General features: G+C 39.4%; 1 protein-coding gene and 1 long non-coding RNA gene across 3 annotated transcripts in view; both read right to left on the reverse strand.

The window, feature by feature from the left end:
* LOC124270928 (barrier-to-autointegration factor-like) overlaps nt 1–22462 on the reverse strand; it is a 179276-nt gene that overhangs the window by 61173 nt on the left and 95641 nt on the right. The window lies entirely within an intron of this gene.
* LOC124270934 overlaps nt 1–22462 on the reverse strand; it is an 83115-nt gene that overhangs the window by 28445 nt on the left and 32208 nt on the right. The window lies entirely within an intron of this gene.

Genomic DNA, 22462 nt, shown 5'->3' on the forward strand with positions numbered 1-22462 from the left:
GCCTAGCACCAAGATAGCCTCCAGCAGCTGCCCAACGTTGACGATTTAGGCGATGTGCATGGGTGAGGATCAGTCCACGATAGGGTCGACGACATCGGATGTGACGTGCAGCAAGGCGACGGCGTACTGTCCGGTCACTGATGGAACGTCCTCTCATTCCTATCGTGGCATTTGCAGTCTCTCGTGCAGACCTGAAGCGATTCCGAAGATGACTAACGACGATGTACCGATCTTGCCTTTGTGACGTCACACGAGGCGCTCCCGGACGTGGATGGTCTTGGACACTTCCTGTTGCCCTATGACGTTGCTGTAGCCTCGAAATGGTCGTCTGGTGGAAGTGATTAGCAACATCTCCCTGTGTTTGGCCAGCATGCAGCATTCCAATTGCTTGGTTCCTTTGGGCGTTGGTCAACCGTGGCATCGTGAATGTGAATGAAAGCCATTTCTCAACCTGTGCTTTTTATTGCAAGTGCACCATGGTTTTCTGTTCATCCAACTGCATTGTCATCGCACATGCTCTTGGGTGCGTTTGAGATGTCACGTCCCTGTGATTTGAAAACGTGGGATTCGAACCTAAACACCAGAGCTGTGCATTTCTTAACCATATGTTTTCACCATATTGTAGTTTTGGAAACAGCAACATCTCTAAAACGGACTTTGAGTAGAAAGTCCAATATGCGTTTTTAACGCCTCTCAGTATAGTCTCAAACTTTATGAGGCATAACTTTAAAAATATGTTGCTAGTGACGCAAAAACAGTATGCATCTTGAAGAAAACAAACTTTGTGTCAAGAAATTTTCTCAGTTAACGTCGCAGTCAATATTTCCTCACTTAACACAACAGTCAATGATATCAGACAAATATTAACTTGAGGATATTTTCGCTGAAAAACATCAGCTTCCATTGTGACGCATCTGTTATCAGTTTGGTTCCTCGATAGCAAATCAACCATTGGAATGCTAAGTAACTGAACAAATAGTATTGTTCATTAACACAGAAAGGTTGTTACGCGTGTTTCGTTTAGGACACATGTGCATTGATGCATCTGATCCGAAAACAGTCAATGTTGTCGTCCCGGTGTACCACAAATCATGGGAAAACTACAACAGTTTCAAGGAGCAAGCTTTACAATTTTAGAATTAACAGTGTAACTTCAGATTCACCTTAAAACAACCAATCAAGCCTCTTGGTTGTTACTTTGCACGTGAAAAACATTTCACTAAGTTATCCTGAACATTCATGCTGGCCTCACTGGATAACCTGTAGGCCCTTGTGGACCGACCAACTGGATAACCTGTAGACCCTTGTGGACCGACCAACTGGATAACCTGTAGACCCTTGTGGACCGACCAACTGGATAACCTGTAGACCCTTGTGGACCGACCAACTGGATAACCTGTAGACCCTTGTGGACCGACCAACTGGATAACCTGTAGGCCCTTGTGGACCGACCAACTGGATAACCTGTAGGCCCTTGTGGACCGACCAACTGGATAACCTGTAGACCCTTGTGGACCGACCAACTGGATAACCTGTAGACCTTTGTGGACCGACCAACTGGATAACCTGTAGGCCCTTGTGGACGGACCAACTGGATAACCTGTATGCCCTTGTGGACCGACCAACTGGATTGGGTTCCACTACCCAGAGAATGTCCTGTTTATCAGGTTCATCAGGCCATTTGAATCGTTTTAGTCCTTTCGTTGGTGGACGGACACTTCCAGAACTTGTCCAATGTACCACAGGTCATCATGCACTGTAGCAATAAAATTCTCTACACAAGTTGTCTGTCTCACAGTCCCTGAACCAATTTTTCCTACTGCCTAGCTCTCTCTGCAGTGCTAAAGCCCTGAAGACAGTAAGTCTAGATTTCCCAGGTTCTGAATCTCTGGTCTCCCTGGGTCTCCTTTTTCATTTTAAATGGGTTTGTTTGTTACCTACCAAAATTATATATAATCAGAGACTAAGCTACATTAGTCTATCTACACATGGTACCTGTCTTGGATTTAAAGAACTGTGAGCGTGTAGGGTAGCAGAGAAGTCCTGTGATGTCCAAAGGAGCTGAAAGATTCTTTTACATATGCTTCTTTCAGCAAAGCCCCAGTCATGAAAACCTTATTTTGGTGTTGTTCAAATAACGCGCGATTTAATTGTTATTTTCAGCGGGAAATCTGAAACCTGTATCTAATGTATCTGTTTGGCAAAATCGTTAACGGGTTCGGTTTAGACAGATATAAACTGTAATCAGCATTTTGGAGGCTGTATGAACTAAGTAAGGTGAGGGTGTTGCATGTGTGTGTGTTATACGGCAGTGAAGAAGTTACGTTTCGATAAAATTCTAGGTTCCCTGGTAACGTATCTGTTTAAAATCTCGCGTACCTGTCATAATCCAACTAAAACATGAAAATTGTATTTATTACACAACATTTATGTTATGCCGCTCTGCAGGCTTTCAGCGTCACTGAAAAATAGTTTTCATTAACAAGAATCAGTTACAGCTGAGAACACAGCATTTAAGACGATAAAGTGGCTTATCCTTTTCACAGACGCGATTTTAGACAGGCCATATCTAACAAAAGGTGCTCTGGCGACAGCGTGATTTGTTACATTCGGCTTACTTTAGACAACTGTAAAATACAAAATTGCGGAAACATTGCCATTATTTTTCTAATCGACTATAACTGGTGGTTTATATGGCTATTTCAATGGTGAAATCATAGAGCGACATAAACTTATGGTATTGGCGCCTGTTAGTGGCGAATGAATGAAATAATCAACACTTGACCAGAGGCTGACTCCTGGCCATTGATCTGTGCAATGGATAAACCAAGTCAGTGAACCTGACCACAGGATCCCATTATTTGCCTCATGACAAGCATGAGCTTCTGAAGACCCTAACCTGAATCTTCTGAAGACCCTAACCTGGATCTTCTGAAGACCCCAACCTGGATCTTCTGAAGACCCTAAACTGGATCTTCTGAAGACCCCAACCTGAATCTTCTGAAGACCCCAACCAGGATCTTCTGAAGACCGTAACCTGAATCTTCTGAAGACCCCAACCTGAATCTTCTGAAGACCCCAACCAGGATCTTCTGAAGACCGTAACCTGGATCTTCTGAAGACCCTAACCTGGATCTTCTGAAGACCTTAACCTGAATCTTCTGAAGACCCTAACCTGAATCTTCTGAAGACCCTTACCTGGATCTTCTGAAGACCTTAACCTGGATCTTGAAACCCTAACCTGGATCTTCTGAGACCCTAACCTGGATATTCTGAGACCCTAACCTGGATCTTCAGAGACCCTCACCTGAATCTTCCAGAGGACAATAAGTATCAGCTTCAGAACACTCACTTGAGATGCTGATGTTATACAGCCACCAAAAAAACACACATTAGAGTGCAAGCCTCTCTCTCCATTTAATCAAAATACAAAAACAACACAGATTTCATAATAAGAATTTATTGAATGTTGCAAATACGTAAAATGAAAAGTCACATTGACTAGTTGTGAGATGTCAGATCTGTATACTTTATCTAATAAAGGAAACAAACAATTATTGCACTTCAGCTGACGCTCCAGCTGACACTCCAGACTACATTTTCCCTCGGAAAGCTTTTCTTTTGAATAATCACTGCTCAGTCGGGTCATGTACAAATTTTCAAACTGTGACAGACAAACAAGCATATGTTACCTGTGCAAGATGATATTCTGAGGAAAAAAAAAGTAGTATATTTTATGTAAAATGTTAAGGAATTAGGGTTCTTCCATAAAAGGTCACAGGTGAAATGTATAATCGTCCCTTGAATACCATAAATTCTATAACCTACTATTTCATATAGTTCTGGGTCCAAGGCTGTTTTAAAGTGACGAATGTCTGCCTTATGGTGTTTTTTAAACCAAGCAAAGCATAACAAACAAGACGGCTACATAGGCTGTAATAACAATGGTGCATTTATATAGTGCTAATACTCCACACTTAATGCATGCTCGAAGCGCACAGTTAAAGTTTAGTTAAGGAAAACTCTTTTAAACAGATGGATCTTCAGAAATGTTTTGAACGATTTGAATGTTGGAGCAAGGCTTATTTCAATAGGAAGTTGATTCCATTCTATGGCTGCCAAGGAAGAGAAAGAGCGATGTTACGACGTAAATTGTAATAAAAACGCAAATTGTAATACTTGCAGCAAATTGTAATAAACTTGACGTAAATTGTAATAAAAACGTAAATTGTAATAAAAATTGACGTAAATTGTAATACGCAAATTGTAATAAAAATTGACGTAAATTGTAATAATTTTCGTTGCGGTAAAATGTAATAAATATTTACGTAAATTGTAATAACAGTTTTAATCACTCGTAAATACGCGGCTGTTTATTTTTCGTTGCATTTCATATATCAAATAAGCTTGTTAGGGCGATAACTCAAGAAAGAATGATGGATTTTGTTCAAATTTGGTACCAAGGTATATTGGCGAGATTCACCGACACAAGTGAAATGGAGTGACCTGAGAGATAATTTCAAGGTCACAGCAAAATCTGAGGGTTTTGCCAATATAAAGATTGTTAGCGCGATAACCCAAGAAAGAATTGACAAATCTTAGCCAAATGACGAAAATGATATTCGTCCTGATATATACTCTCCCAAAAAAGAAACGCATCATGAAAATAGCAATTTCATGTAGCAATGAATTAAAACGTGATTCATTTTACAAAAGGTTTTGCTCTGTTTATGAGTCCTATGGTGTTTATGTTTTGAAACATCACAACAAAACGCACCATCCGTAAAATACCCGTATGTAACAGCATGATTTTCAATTTCGGCGTGCAGTGTCACAGAATACACAATTCACATGCATTGCACGTGAAAGTTGGGGATCAGATAGTCTCAATGATGGGTATAAAAGGTTGATCGCTGTCTGTCGATTATTCACTGTATTGGAATATTGTTGACGAACGCAAAATGCCACGTCTAAGTGAAGCCAACCGTCATATCGCCATTTGTTTGCTTGAAGCTGGCCAGTCTCAACGGGCAGTTGCCCGACGCATGAATGTTCACCAAAGCACCATTTCACGGCTCTGGGAGAGATATGGCCGGCAGAATGCGGTAGCAGATGCCCCTCGTAGTGGGCGACCTCGAGCGACCACTGCGGCGCAGGATCGCTACATCCAGGTACATCACCTGCGTCATCGAACAGCTACGGTGACCAGTACCGCTCGACAAATACCCGGATTGAGGAGGCTTTCTGCACAGACCGTCAGAAACAGGTTGAGAGAGGCTGGTTTACGTGCCAGAAGACCTTTTTTTGGCCCTGTGCTTGGACAACAACATCGTCGACATCGGGTTCAATGGTGCACCAACGTTCAGTCCTGGAACCTACCGAATTGGCGTAGAATCCGGTTCAGTGATGAATCACGATTTCTATTGGAACGACGCGATGGAAGAATGCGGGTGTACAGACGTCGACGTGAACGTTTCGCCGACGCTTGCGTTCCCCAGGTGGACAGATTCGGCCGGGACAGTGTTATGATGTGGGGAGCGATCACCTGCCGTAGGAGAAGTGATTTGGTGATGATCCAGGGCAACCTGACAGCTCAACGGTACTGTGACGAAATCCTACGCCCACACCTCCTTCCAATCATTGATCGCCAGAGGGAGTTGTTTCAACAGGACAATGCCAGGCCCCACACAGCACGTCACACTAGAGACTTCCCCCCAGAACCACAACATCAATGTGCTCCCCTGGCCCTCAAGATCACCGGACTTAAACCCGATTGAACATCTGTGGGATACCCTGGACAGACGGGTGCGACGCCGTAACCCTCAGCCCCAGACACTTCAGCAACTCGCACAGGCACTACAGGCAGAGTGGGCTGCGATTGGGCAACACGAGATTCTGAGACTTATTCGTTCGATGCCGAGGCGATGCCGTGCAGTTCTGGATGCCCACGGTGGTCACACGAGGTATTGACTTCAGCGCCACCACACGTCTCCATGTGACACTCAAACTGACTTTCCTCGAGTTGGTGCCAAAGACGGATACGTCTGCATTCCCAGTGTGCAATTTCGCTATATTTCATTGACTCATAAATCCTACAAGATGTTTCAAAATAAACATAAAAATACAGTTGAAATTCCTATATGCGTTTCTTTTTTGGGAGAGTATATAATCGATATAAAATCTCCTACTGTCCTCTGTATCATGTCTTTTCGCAAATATCTTTTGAGGTTTGATATGTACAAATATAAAGTAGGGTGGGGGTGGGTTTTCTAACGGGTATATCAAATCATATCAAATTAGACGTTTGTATAGCGCTACATATCCAGAGTCCTGCTCATGTGCGCTTAGTCGAATGCTCGTTTGAAGAGGATGGTTTTGCGACAAGATCGGAAACTGTTGATATTTTCCGATTTTCTGACATTTTCAGGTAATCAATTCCAGAGTACAGCACCCGGTCTGCTAAATGATCTGTCTCCGTATGTTGTGGTTCGGACAAATGGAATAGCCTAGCTGACTAGCAATAAAATGCATCACAAATTAAACTTCAGGAAACAAAATATGCAAGAAACATTTTTGTATGTTTGAGATTGGTAGAGGTCGGCTAGAATCAAACTTAGATATTAAACTGCACAAAAAGCAATTTGAAACTACAATCGCTTGTTCAAATGACTCCCCCTTCGGTTTACTGAAAGAACTCGAGAAAGAAATGATGGATTTTGTTCAAATTTGGTACCAAGGTTTATTGACGAGATTTACCGACACCACTTGAATTTAGTGACCTTGAGGTCATTTTAAAGGTCACAGCGAAGGTGTAACAGTTTTGCACATGCCAAGCTTGGTAGTCGCGAACTTAGGAAAGAATTAATAGATTTTGATCCAATTTTATATCAAGGTGTATTGGCGGGAATCCCCCTACACCAATTGAAACAAAATATGCAAAAAACATGTTGTATGTTGGTAAAAGTCAAACTTAGATATTAAACTGCACAAAAAAGCAATTTTAAACTATAATCGCTTGTTGAAGTGACTCCCCCTTCATGTTTACTGAAAGGGCTTGTTTTGGAGACACTACCCACCCCCTTTCAGTTGACGTCATCATAAGGATATAACTCATCCTAAAGTTTTCACTTATTCATACATGATGTCAAGGGTTCAAACTAAATACTGAATGGTCACACAAGTGTCAGCTCTCAATATGTTGTACATCTGGACACAATGTTTTTGAAAATTTAAAATGAGGGTGTCCTAAAAAAACAGTCCCCGTCTAAATGTAAATCAAGCAATCCAAATCTTTGAATGTTGATGATGACGGGAAGTCTTCCAATACTATGCTGAACATATTTTATATGATATTATCTGAGGGTATACCATTATCCAAGAGATAGCGCAATAGTGCAGTTGTAAGGCGTCTGCCTATCACGCTGAAGGCCCGGTTTCGAGGAGGCACCGAGGTTCGGTTCCCGAGATGGGCACATTTGCGTAGTATCCTTGGACAAGATACTTAGATCTACACTGTCTCATTTCACCCAGCTGTTAAATGGATACCCGTGAGTTTGTGCTGGCAATGTGAGTGTTTATTTCATTGCTCCAAACAGGCAGCATGGCTGTACAGTCCCCAGGGAGTTGAAAAGGTATCGGAAACTACGATAGTGTCCTATGATCGGGGATAGTAATGTACGTAGCGCCGTGAGCAGGCAATGTGCCTGGATGTGAGCGCCATATAAGCGGACTATTACTATTACTAGATACCAAATGGGAGATCGTTTTCCATTTTCTGCAAATTTGCAAGAAACATAATACCCCAATCTGTGATGACTAATATCTCGTTAACCACATTACCCACATGAAATATTGGATATGACTTTGCTAATGATTCATTCAAAATAAAATGGAAGCTTTTTTTCAAACATTGGACATCGAGAATATAGTAAGTTTGACTACTTTTTCAACGCCCCTCGTAAAATCCTTAAAAGAAAAGAGAACGTCTAAGGAAAAAAGCATTTCGATCTCTGAATACTTCTGAGCTATTTAAATACAAAAAGCAAAAGAAATAAAGTAAATAATCTAAAAAGAGTAGCCAGAGAAACGTTTAATCTATTTTTGATAACTATTTATCACCTCAGTCTACTCAATCAGGTGGTTACTACTTCATCGGGACCCATTCCCCTTCTTGTCACTGATGATTCTGGGATACCTTCAGTTTTTACAGATTTGGCTAAAGCTCAAACATTAAATGAATATTTTGTATCTGTTTCAAATGTTACTGATGGCGGCACGACTTTGCCACCTGTTAGCCATCGCTGTGTTAACAGTATAACAAATGTCATTGTAACCGAAAAGGAGGTATCTGATAAGACCTTACCAGCAAACAAATCTAGTGGACCTGATGGCATTAGCATGAGAGTGCTAAAAAGAATTTGTACATCTATAGCTGAACCTCTTTGTTTGTTGTATAATATTTCACTGAGTGACTGTATTTCCTACATTGTGGAAAACGGGTAATGTTACTCCTATTTTGAAAGAAGGAGATGCGTCCCTCCCAACTAATTACAGACCTAATAGTTTATTACCTGTCCTTTGGCAAATCCTTGAAAGAATAATGGTAAAGCATGTGCACGACCATTTCCATGAACATAACATTTTAAGTAAATTCCAGTCAGGTTTTACTACATCTCAACATAGACATTTATCATAATATATGCTCAGTCCTAGATAATCACCATCTTTACTGTATGCTGTTTTGTGATATTTTAAAAGCTTTTTACAGGGCATGGCATAAAGGTTTATTGCACAAATTAGAAAATGATGGTGTTCGTGGAAACGTACTTAGTTGGTTAACTAACTGTCTATCTGGGCCCGGTTGTTCAATACTTGGTTATCTTAACCGCCGGTTAACTCCTAACGGCCGGTTAAATCCTTAACCGGCCGTTAGGTAACCGAACGTAAAATATGCGTTGTTCAAAACATGGTTAGTCATGCCGTTAGCTAACGTCACCGTCAAAGTTTAAGCGTGGTTAACGTCACTGGTTAGCTTCCATATATCCCATAGTTCCGTTTTCTGTTTACTTCCGGTTTACCAAAAATGGAAACGCAAAATGTCGCCTGCACCCCAAGGAAAAAGAGAAGTCGAAATTTCTCTGCTGACGAAGAGAATGTAATCCAGACAATTGTTGAGTAGTATAGTTTATCATAGGCATGCGAATGTCGTAGCGTTACGAACGTATTGTATTGGAACACAAGGTTCCAGCCGTTTGCATAATTTATATTTCAAAGACATTATATGATCCCAGCTCTGTGTAGGACTTACTTCAATTCCAGCAACAGAAAAGACATTTTAATGAAAAACTATAGCACAGCTATAGATAAAATATGATGAATCCATGAAAATAATATTAATATTAGAAGCATGTTGTCCGTGGACAGAAAATGTATAAATATTACACACAGAGTTACGCATAGACGGCTACAGTCTTAATGAATCTTTGAATTCCCACAAGACCTATCGTTCACTTTTCACTCCTTAAATTGTCATGACTGTATGGCAAAGTCGTGAAGATGCTATCAATATCATTTATTAATTATTTGCCAAGTCTGTCAAAAATTGTAATGTATGAACACACATTGCCAAATCTTTCAACATCAAACAATATAGATGTTGTGAAATTAATACCATAGCTTTTATCTGAAATATGCATTCAATACCAATAGAAACTTAATGTTACTAGCACCACGTGCAAGTAATCAAACTGTAATCGTACTATAGGCCCCAGGGCCAACACTGCTGAATAAAGTCGATCTATTATCAGACCTTACTTTTGACAGGAATCTCATGAATAATACTGTGCAATATCGTCATTATCTGAACGCCTTCACAGACGCATATTCCGGAAAGATGTCTTGAAAAACATGAAGCTTCGTCTAATTTATAGATGAACATAATTTCCTCGATACTCATTAATTTAGATGAACCTTTATTTAGTTCAATTCACAAGTGACTGCAGAAAATGCATAATTCTTGTTAATGACTTTACGGTCGGAAAAAATATATTATATTTCATAAGTGCATTATAGAACGCTGCAACGATTCGACAGAGAAATACATGTATATGGACACTATTGGGACGCTGGTAACTGTCATCACACATTATTTGACGACATTTCTCATGGTTTGAATATAGCCGACTTTATAGAATATAAATATCAGTTTACAACACAACTGCCTAAATCTTGGTATTTTCGGAACCAGAGAAGGGATATGCCGATATTTAGGTCGTTAACCTAGCATATTATGGTCACGAATATAATTTTCTATTTATTACCGAAGTCTTTAATTACGGAAATTACGCGATAATCTACTTTCCAACAAAGGCAGGCTCCCCGTCATCGTTGTATTTAGAAGGCGGCTTCTTAGAAGCAACGTGGCGTCATAACATTGTTTATGATGTCATGTCACCATGACAAAGTGATATTTTACCTGGTGCATATCGCATCAAAACAAATTATCCCCGATATGTTTGCCCTCGTAGGTTATAAGCATTGCTATGATCATTCTTTGAGGTTAATGCCACCTGTTGAATTCTTTGTGGTATTTTGAGCGGTGAAACTAAATAAATGATTTCTTTAGTCTACCCATAACAATTAAGGTGTCAACTTCCACTGTATACCTTACAGAAAGAAGTTTTGACTTTACTTTGATAACGAGCACATCTGATCGATTCCTTGAAGCAAATGATGCAATTCAATATCATTTCTACATTTTATTTTAAATGCATCAATCAAATACAACAAATGAGTCTAGACAGATTGACTGCTATGTGGCAAGGAATAACCAGGCGCCAGCGATTTATGATATCCTTAGTAAATGTAACTTAAAATTCCTCTCATAAAATACAATAATATGTAGTAATATGATGAAGAAAATAATACGAACCAGGTTAAACTATGACAACGCAATATATGAATGTATGATCGAAACATAAATCATAATAAATCACATATGATTAAAACATTAAATTAACTTCAAATATGTCATTGCGTCAACATTGAAAATAATTCGAAAATGAAGAAAAAGAAACGTACATTTCAAAGCTAAACAAACAATATCCTGTTACTTTGGGATATGCTATGAAGAACTTCAAAATGTAATAGAAATAACAATAAATTATTGAAAGCTATTGCTCGTAAAATATGTCCTTGCGTCAACATCGAAAATAACTCCATAATGAAAAACAATTAACTTTAATTTTCGAAACATACACAAATAATCCCTGGCTTTTTTAAGACGTGTCACGAATAATTTCACAGCTGGTAGAATTAACATGAAATTATAGAAACCATATGCTAACAAAAATTTGAAAATTAGTAAGACAAAGCGTTTGTCACAAACAGCTATTACCCCCGCCACATGTCGATATCTGAATGTCGCAATTATCATCTGATGCCTTGATACAAAATACGAACAAATTCCATCCATTAGGTTTGAAGATATCGCAAGAATACTCGCTGTGACCTTGAAAATAATCCGAAGGTCACTGAATTCGACTGGCGTTAGACGATACTCCCAACGCATGTTGGTACTACCTTTAAGCAAAACATATTAATTCTGTCTTGTATTTTCGCACTAAAAAGTTAGACATATGCAAAACACTTTTCACTGTGAACTTAAAATGAGCACAAGTTTCCCAATCAATTGGTGTTGGGGGAATCCCGCCAATACACCTTGATATAAAATTGGATCTAAATCTTTAATACTTTCCTGAGTTCGCGGCTACCAAGCTTGGCATGTGCAAAACTGTTACACCTTCGCTGTGACCTTTAAAATGACCTCAAGGTCACTAAATTCAAGTGGTGTCGGTAAATCTCCAATCTCCAGTCAATAAACCTTGGTACCAAATTTGAACAAAATCCATCATTTCTTTCTCGAGTTCTTTCAGTAAACAGAATGGGGAGTCATTTGAACAAGCGATTGTAGTTTTGAAATTGCTTTTTTGTGCAGTTTAATATCTAAGTTTGATTTGAGCCGACTTCTACCAATCTCAAACATAGCATATTTTGTTTCCTGAAGTTTGTGCTGCATTTCATTGCAGATTTTACGTTTTTTGGGAGTACCAAGCCAAGATACAAAGTCTCACAAAATGGGGATCGTGAGGCTGCAACATAGCAAAACCAATTTGCTTGAGGCTGACAGATAATATTTAGAAAAATAAAACATAAAAACAGCTGCATTTGTATCATATTCTAGGTGAGGCTGACTACTATTTGAACGTCCCTCGTAGTTATACCCGTTAGAACACCCACCCACCTCTCCGACTCTACATGCATGCAAGTGTGTTAGATATACCCGTTAGAAAACCCACCCTCTACCCCCTACCCCACCCCACTTTATATGTATACATATCAAAACCTCAAAAGATATTTGCGAAAAGACATGATACAGAGGACAGTTTATATCGATTATATATCAGGACGAATATCATTTTCGTCATTTAGCTAAGATTTGTCAATTCATTCTTGGGTTATCGCGCTGACAATCTTTATATTGTGACCTTGAAAATTATCTCAAATTGGATCAAAATCTATTAATACTTTCCTGAGTTCGCGGCTACCAAGCTTGGTACCAAATATATACCTTGGTACCAAATTTGAACAAAATCCATCATTCTTTCTTGAGTTATCGCCCTAACAAGCTTATTTGATATATGAAATGCAACGAAAAACAAACAGCCGCGTATTTACGAGTGATTAAAACTGTTATTACAATTTACGTAAATATTTATTACATTTTACCGCAACGAAAATTATTACAATTTACGTCAATTTTTATTACAATTTGCGTATTACAATTTACGTCAATTTTTATTACAATTTACGTTTTTATTACAATTTACGTCAAGTTTATTACAATTTGCTGCAAGTATTACAATTTGCGTTTTTATTACAATTTACGTCGTAACAAGCGATGCCCATAGCTTGCAGTCTTAGTTTTCAGGACACCGAGGAGATGTTGTGCTTGAAATCTGAGAGTTCTCAGTGGTCTGCAAGTAGCTCACACAGGTAATCAGGTGCGTCACTAGCAATGCATTTATACGCAAAGCACAGGGCTTTGTAGGAAATACGTTCTTTCACTGGAAGCCAATGAAGACTTTGGAAAATAGGAGTTATATAGTCATATTTTCGCGTGAGAGTCACAATTCTTGCGACAGTATTTTGTACTTTCTGGAGCTTATTGATTGTTGTCTGAGGGCCCCAGAGTAGGCTGTTGCAGTAGTCTACCTTGGAAATGACTAATGACAGAACAAGGATGATTGCCGATTGTTTGTTGAGATACTTTCTTATATATTTCCAATGTTTTCTAAGCTGGAGGAAGTGGTTCTCCAAGGATACCTCAGAATCAAGATGGACACCTAGATCTTTAACTACCTCTGCTACCATGATGAGACAACTCCCAATAGGTATGGAAGTGATATCAACTTTTGACCGCCTCAGCTTGGGTCCAACTATGAGGCACTCCGTTTCGTCATTGTTGAATTTGAGTTTGTTTCTCAACACCCAGGACTTAATGTCCTGAGAACAGAGGGATGTTAATTCCAGAGCTTCAGCAGCCTCTGACGGTTTAGGGGTGAAATGGTTGTGAGTCGTCGGCATAGTGGTGACGTCACATCCGGTGTCTGTCAATTAGATTACCAAGCTGTCTTGTATACAGTTTGAAAGGATCGGCCCAAGGCCCTTGTGGCACGCCACCATGTAAGTAGGACAGGTTCTGATAGACAGCCCTCCACAAGCACTGACTGATACCTATCATTGAGGTAGGACCTAAACCAACTCAATGCCACGCACTGGATTCTAAGGTCCACGTAACTGCGGGAAATCATAACGCTATGGTCCATCGTATCGAACGCAGCGCTAAGGTCCAGCAAGACGAGTAATGCTAGATTTCCCTCACCAACTTCAAGTCTGAGATCATTCAACACCCCGTACATTGAAAATGAATGTTATCCATGACAAACATATTAACAACTTAAAATAACCCATTCCTGCAAATGTCCAGGACAAACGAATCACATCAGGCTTTATAGTGATACTACACTTGGAGATACACCCCTACAAGCCTGGATTATATATGTTCTTTAGCTCTAAGGTCCATAGAGTTTATTGCTTTGTAAAACTGTTTAACTGTGTCAGGTTGCCGGTATACGATGTCAGCTGTAGCCCCTATCACCACGCAAAAAAACATTCTAACAAAAGAGGACTGAGTTGTGCAGCTTGGACAAAGGAAGCCCAAAGTAAGAGTATGCACGAGTACATGTGGACAGAAGCATGGTGTGACAGGCAGGCACCTCACAAGAAACAATCACACCAGGTCTTCAGACATGTATAGCAGTCCCCCGCTTGCTTGGAATTAGCATGACATGTCTCCTTCAGCCAGTCTACGAAATGCTCCTCATCTTTCTTCAACACCAGAAACTGGCCCAGAACAACGTATGCCTGAAAAACTATAAACATTGAGTTGTTGGAGGTGAGAAGTCAGAAGGAGTGTAATGTTGCTTTCAAGTAACAAATTATCAACACTAAGCCAGTTGTTTTAGTGCTAGCAGCTGAGAGAGAGAGATGCTGCAGTTTAGCATGCATACCCACATGACTAAACATATAACTTTTACTTATATCCTCACGTATACTTATAAAACGTCTTTGGTACTACAGATATAGACATATTTTTTATCTCATTCTTCAGTCTACTGAAATGTAAGACATAGCGTAATGTCACCTTATCAAACCCTGCCCCACTGAGTCTTCCGCCAAGAACCGGTCCTATTCCAGCTAGTTCAGTCACAAGCTTTAGTCCCATTGGCTCTGACACAAAGTTCCGGTGTTTTTTAGATGTGGACGACATCCTGACTCGTTAGCAGATGACTTTTACTGGAAAACAACAATTATTTGTTTTACTGTAATTCGTTCTTAAAAAGTGAATGATAACCTTCATGTTATAATTCCTGCTAGTGATGAACTAGTTATGAAAAAATATCAATCTTCTTATTGCACCGAGTAATGCTGATGCTTTGTTTCGTGGCCAGTAAATCAGACAAACCCGTGATTGATATTGTGAGCAATGATCCACAATGTCGGGGTGTGATGCCGCAGTGAACCATGTCTGACCAGCCGATCCACACTGTCGGGGTGTGATGCCACAGTGAACCATGTCTAACCAGCTGATCCACACTGTCGGGGTGTGAAACCACAGTGCACCATGTCTGACCAGCTGATCCAAACTGCCGGGGTGTGATACCACAGTGAACCATGTCTAACCAGCTCATCAACACTGTCGGGGTGTGATGCCACAGTGAACCGTGTCTGACCAGCTGATCCACACTGCCGGGGTGTGATGCTACAGTGGACAATGTCTGACCACCTGATCCACCCTGTCGGGGTGTGATGCCACAGTGAACCATGTCTGATCAGCTCATCTACACTGTCGGGTGTGATACCACAGTGAACCATGTCTAACCAGCTGATCCACACTGTCGGGTGTGATGCTACAGTGGACAATGTCTGACCACCTGATCCACACTGTCGGGGTGTGATGCAACAGTGAACCATGTCTGACCAGCTGATCCACACTGTCGGGGTGTGATACCACAATGAACCATGTCTGACCAGCTGATCCACACTGTCGGGGTGTGAAACCACAGTGGACCATGTCTGACCAGCTGATCCAAACTGCCGGGGTGTGATACCACAGTGAACCATGTCTAACCAGCTCATCAACACTGTCGGGGTGTGATGCCACAGTGAACCGTGTCTGACCAGCTGATCCACAATGTCGGGGTGTGATGCCACAGTGAACCATGTCTAACCAGCTGATCCACAATGTCGTGGTGTGATGCCTCAGTGAACCGTGTCTGACCAGCTCATCAACAATGTCGGGGTGTGATGCCTCAGTGAACCGTGTCTGACTGTCGGGGTGCGATACCACAGTGGACCATGTCAGCATGTCTGACCACCTGATCCACACTGTCCGGGTACGATACCACAGTGAACCATGTCAGCGTGTCTGATCAGCTGATCCACACTGTCTGGGTATGATACCACCGTGAACCATGTCAGCGTCTCTGATCAGCTGATCCACACTGTCTGGGTACGATACCACAGTGAACCATGTCAGCATGTCTGACCACCTGATCCACACTGTCTGGGTATGATACCACCGTGAACCATGTCAGCGTGTCTGATCAGCTGATCCACACTGTCAGGGTACAACACCATCGTGTACCATGTCAGCGTGTCTGACCAGCTGATGCACACTGTCGGGATGCGATATCACAGTGGACTATGTCAGCGTGTGTGACCAGCTGATCCATGGAGTCCCCTCTTTCTACTTTAACCAACTCAGGTTGTTGGAGACCTATTCTAACACCAGATTCCCAGAGGGTAAAACATTATCAGATACAACACTCAGCATCAGTCGCCCTGCACCATGACAATGGGGCTAGTCTGTCTTATAGACCATGAGCTACCTGTGAAGATCCAGGTTAGAATTGGCTTTCAAACCAAGTGACATCATCATTCTCGTGTGTGATGTCATCAATTATAGTGGTCCTAAACATCAATTGTAGTGGTCCTATACATCAATTATAGTGGTCCTAAACATCAATTATAGTGGTCCTATACATCAATTATAGTGGTCCTAAACATCAATTATAGTGGTCCTAAACATCAATTATACTGGTCCTATACATCAATTTAAAAGGTCCTATACATCAATTATAGTGGTCCTAAACATCAATTATAGTGGTCCTAAACATCAATTATAGTGGTCCTAAACATCAATTATAGTGGTCCTATACATCAATGATAGTGGTCCTAAACATCAATTATAGTGGTCCTATACATCAATTAAAGTGGTTCTAAACATCAATTATAGTGGTCCTATACATCAATTATAGTGGTCCTAAACATCAATTATAGTGGTCCTATACATCAATTATAGTGGTCTCAACATCAATTATAGTGGTCCTATACATCAATTATAGTGGTCTAAACATCAATTATAGTGGTCCTATACATCAATTATAGTGGTCCTATACATCAATTATAGAGGTCCTATACATCAATTATAGTGGTCCTAAACATCAATTATAGTAGTCCTATACATCAATTATAGTGGTCCTAAACATCAATTATAGTGGTCCTAAACATCAATTATAGTGGTCCTATACATCAATTTAAAAGGTCCTATACATCAATTATAGTGGTCCTAAACATCAATTATAGTGGTCCTAAACATCAATTATAGTGGTCCTAAACATCAATTATAGTGGTCCTATACATCAATGATAGTGGTCCTAAACATCAATTATAGTGGTCCTATACATCAATTAAAGTGGTTCTAAACATCAATTATAGTGGTCCTATACATCAATTATAGTGGTCCTAAACATCAATTATAGTGGTCCTATACATCAATTATAGTGGTCTTAACATCAATTATAGTGGTCCTATACATCAATTATAGTGGTCTAAACATCAATTATAGTGGTCCTATACATCAATTATAGTGGTCCTATACATCAATTATAGAGGTCCTATACATCAATTATAGTGGTCCTAAACATCAATTATAGTAGTCCTATACATCAATTATAGTGGTCCTATACATCAATTATAGTGGTCCTAAACATCAATTATAGTGGTCCTAAACATCAATTATAATGGTCCTAAACATCAATTATAGTGGTCCTATACATCAATTATAGTGGTCCTAAACATCAATTATAGTGGTCCTAAACATCAATTATAGTGGTCCTAAACATCAATTATAGTGGTCCTAAACATCAATTATAGTGGTCCTATACATCAATTATAGTGGTCCTAGAGTGGTCCTATACATCAATTATAGTGGTCCTAAACATCAATTATAGTAGTCCTAAACATCAATTATAGTGGTCCTATACATCAATTATAGTGGTCCTAAACATCAATTATAGTGGTCCTATACATCAATTATAGTGGTCCTATACATCAATTATAGTGGTTCTAAACATCAATTATAGTGGTCCTATACATCAATTATAGTGGTCCTAAACATCAATTATAGTGGTCCTAAACATCAATTATAGTGGTCCTATACATCAATTATTGTGGTCCTAAACATCAATTATAGTGGTCCTAAACATCAATTATAGTGGTCCTAAACATCAATTATAGTGGTCCTATACATCAATGATAGTGGTCCTAAACATCAATTATAGTGGTCCTATACATCAATTAAAGTGGTTCTGAACATCAATTATAGTGGTCCTATACATCAATTATAGTGGTCCTAAACATCAATTATAGTGGTCCCTATACATCAATTATAGTGGTCCTAAACATCAATTATAGTGGTGGTCCATTATATACATCAATTATAGTGGTCTAAACATCAATTATAGTGGTCCTATACATCAATTATAGTGGTCTAAACATCAATTATAGTGGTCCTATACATCAATTATAGTGGTCCTATACATCAATTATAGTGGTCCTATACATCAATTATAGTGGTCCTATACATCAATTATAGTGGTCCTACAGGAACAGCCCACCCCCAAAACAAGAATATCAAATTCTTAGCATTGCTAATCATGCTAATATAGACAATCCATTGTGTTTCTTCAATCTAATCTAAAAACATCCTTTAAGGAAAATGTTCCAGAATACTATAACTTGTGGTATGTGGTAGATGATATGGAAGATGTGTATTGTCGTTGTAGCTGTCCACACTGGACAGGTTGGGAGAACGGATTGTAATTCTACAAAGACAACTTAGTTTTATCATCGGAGCAAATGTCACCTCTCTGGACATGTTCACCTACGCAGCGCAGCACAGCTGTTGAAACCACTTTTCTATGGTGGCTGATTAGGGCCATCGCTTTCCCGCCTTAAAATTCGGAGGCGCCACCATACTTTTCAACCTAGCTGGGTTTTAGTGAATCGTTTGAACTCCGATTTCGCCGGATTTTATACATCGCGTTATTTTTCAACTTTATAAGTTGAATTTGCATTTTTGATAATTTGTTACTGAAAGTCCATACCGAAAGGTATCAGAATCTGCAAAGTTGTGTTTTGCGTTGCATGTAAGCTTTAATATACTGTGCTGGAGGAATGAGAGAGTATCTTCCAGCATGACGCTTGTTAATCAAATCGCCGACGTCATGATACGCATTTCTTTAAGATGATGATGATAATTGGTAGATTTAACGTGAGCTTACCGACATAATGCGTAATGGGTCCGTCAGGCAATTTAGTGTTTGATCGAAAGAGGGGCCGAAAGATATTTCAACCTGTAGGGGGCGTTAATGTTACATAATTAATTGTATTAATTATTAATTTGGAAATTTGCCACAAAGTGTAATTTCTTTTGTTTAAAAGCCTTTGTCAAACCTTGTCGATTTCCGAATGCAAGCTTCAACTTGCTTATATGTATCTTCATTGTCAACTAATCATCCACGGACTAGGTTATCTGGCCCGACCGTGTTTGCAGAGAAAAACAACATCCTCAGTTTGCAATAAGCAAACCCGTGATCAGTGAGACGTTTGAGCGGCTCTCCAGAACCCATAAAACAATTAGCGTCTAATTAAACAGTATAGATTGTTTCCTTCATAACTTCTCTGTGTCATTTTACAAACTGTTGTATCAACAACAGAAAAGTGTAATATTAGCATCCTAAATCACATCATATATTCACAGTTTTAAAAACATCCACTTTTAAACTTTGCTTTTAAGGGTTTCAGGAACGTTTGAGACACGTTTTCATTTGGTTGAAACATTTTGCATAATATTCCATAAATACTTCTGAAAATGTTATGTGTTTTTGTTGTAACTTTCCACGTTAATGTGATGCTGGACATATACTCTTAAAAAAAGGGGGGACTTCATTTTTAATTTTACGATTGAAAAGGTGACAGATCGGAGTCTATTATCATATCAGTGATAATAATGAATGTTCCTTTGACCACAGTTGTTTGTACAGTAATCAGTCTTGAAAGATGATTGGTGTAAAACGTGAAATTTGCATGTGTACGATTTTCGTTTTCAAACAAAACACCCGGCTAGAAACAAACACTGTGTGAGTCAAAATGATTGTCAAAATTAATGGTAAACAGTGATTTATCGACATTCTTGAAAACCCTCAAAATCAAGAATGACACCCCATGCACGTGTATGGGGCTACTGTGTTGTGCACGTGCATTCCACACGGTTGTGTTTCAGGGTGGTGATAAAGAAAAAATGGTGGTGCGTTCATAAGATGTCTGTCTTGGAAAAGTTTGTTGACGCTTTTACTTCCTATCCAAACTGAAAGTTCAGGTTCCCCTACATACCAGACACCAAGATATGTATGTAACGTGTGCTCATTTTTTCATACATTATATAGTGTATGCGTGAGGAATCTACTGCATAAAACATCACTGCATAATTTGACGCTTCTACATTCTTGACAATTATAAGTTATTTTTAAAAATTATAACGGAGGACCCCTGTATTACAAACAAAGTAAAAACTATAGAGACGTGGGATTTTTGTGTGAGATTTTTAATACTGGTTTAAGCAAATCAGAATCTTCTGATATTCTCAGGCGAATATAGCCAAACTCACAACATAAAAAATTTAGAAATGTTTTTAATGATCTATAAATCGAATGTGTGATGTCAGCAATTCGCTTCTTGATACATATAGTAAGTACGTTAATTGTCACCAATAGTATTGCCTGTCACGTGTGTGGATTATATGTCATAAATATAAAGACAGTTTGTTATTTATCATTAAACATGACATTTTGTTATAGCATGCAGTGTTAAGGAAGATGAGCTATTGATAACACAAAATCGATACACATATTTGAACGTTTTTGCAAGATACTTATATATCACAAAATACATTAATGGTATCTCTTTTTGTTCTTAGACATCAGAAATTGTTTTTAATATCACAAAATATATTTTAGGTATCATAAAATACCTTTTAGATACTATAAATCAAATTTCTGACAATCAATATTTCATGATATCGATACTTATTTCGTAACATTATAAAATTGGAAATCAATCAATTATTATTACTATTGATATAATAAAATAGAAGATAATATAACGAAGATGTTCGTAAAGAATACGTATAGGCTGTCTGTGTAAAGGTCGCCAAGACATCTTCACATAGAGCATGCAGAGTTGTGTCCCTTGTTTGCTCTGCTCGCCGATCTCGGATTGTCAGAGATTTTTCATGTGCTTTGTCGAGCATAGTTTTTCATTTCTGTATTTGCCTTTTGAATATTTTGCATAAATAATGAAATAATGTATACACTTCGAGACGACACAGCAAAACCTTTACAAGCTACATGTATATTTGTATCTAGTTGGGGTTTTCTGTCTGCCGCAGTTTAGCAGGAATGCCCTACTCAGACACATTATACTGACTCCGAGCCGACCAGTTCTTGCTGCACCCATTAATGCTGAACACCCTGGCAGCGACCAACAAGTTTCATAGTTTAACGTCTTTTGGTATGACGCGGCCGGGGATCAAACCCGCGACCTTTCACTCTCCGGGAGATCGCTCTAACCACTACACCATGGAGACGACCAGTTCTTTGTATGACTTCAGTGATTCACAATAGTTATGTCTTCTGATTTCACTGTTAGAGTTACGTAATTCACGAAGTGGTCGTCTCGCTGCTACACATGCAGCATGTTCGTCACACCAGCTGCTGCTGTTAAAGTGCTGACAAATCTACACACAAATTAGACCAAACAGGATTACAAACAGGATTAGAAACAACACTCATTGGCCTTTGGTGTGACCAAAGGAGGCAACTCTATAAGCAGATCGAGAGCCATGTGTATGGCCTGACAGACCACATGGAACCGCAACATGTGTATGGCCCAGACGACATGGAACCCAGAGTATGTGTATGGCCCTGACAGACCACATGGAACCCAAGAGTATGTGTATGGCCATCAAACCACATGGAACCCCAGAGTATGTGTATGGCTGACAGACCACATGGAACCCCAGAGTATGTGTATGGCCCTGACAGTCTGAGCGGGCAAACACCCTTACATCCTGGTCAAAAGGGGGCACAACTCTACATGGCAACACATCATGTGACATGTCCTGCTTTGTCTTTGCCAAATCCTAGTCTTTGAAAGGCAATTTGGAAAACAACAAATTGATTTTTTAGTGTATAGCAGCTTCTTTATCTTAATAAATAATAAATGTTGTCCATCCAAACTATCATGGAAACACTAAACAACCATAGTTGTGGCTTGTTTATGGCCGAAATTGCATCGGTATTACAGGTTTGTGATGACTGAACAAAGTCAGTGAACCTGACCACATTATCCCACTAGTCGCTTTATGACAAGCATGGGCTTCTGAGACTCTAACGTGGATCTTCAGATAACAGCTTCAGAACATTCAACAGGTGATTAT

The sequence above is a fragment of the Haliotis rubra genome, unplaced genomic scaffold (genome assembly GCF_003918875.1).
Source record: "Haliotis rubra isolate DU_JTF1 unplaced genomic scaffold, ASM391887v1 Scf156, whole genome shotgun sequence".
Lineage (NCBI taxonomy): Eukaryota > Metazoa > Mollusca > Gastropoda > Lepetellida > Haliotidae > Haliotis > Haliotis rubra.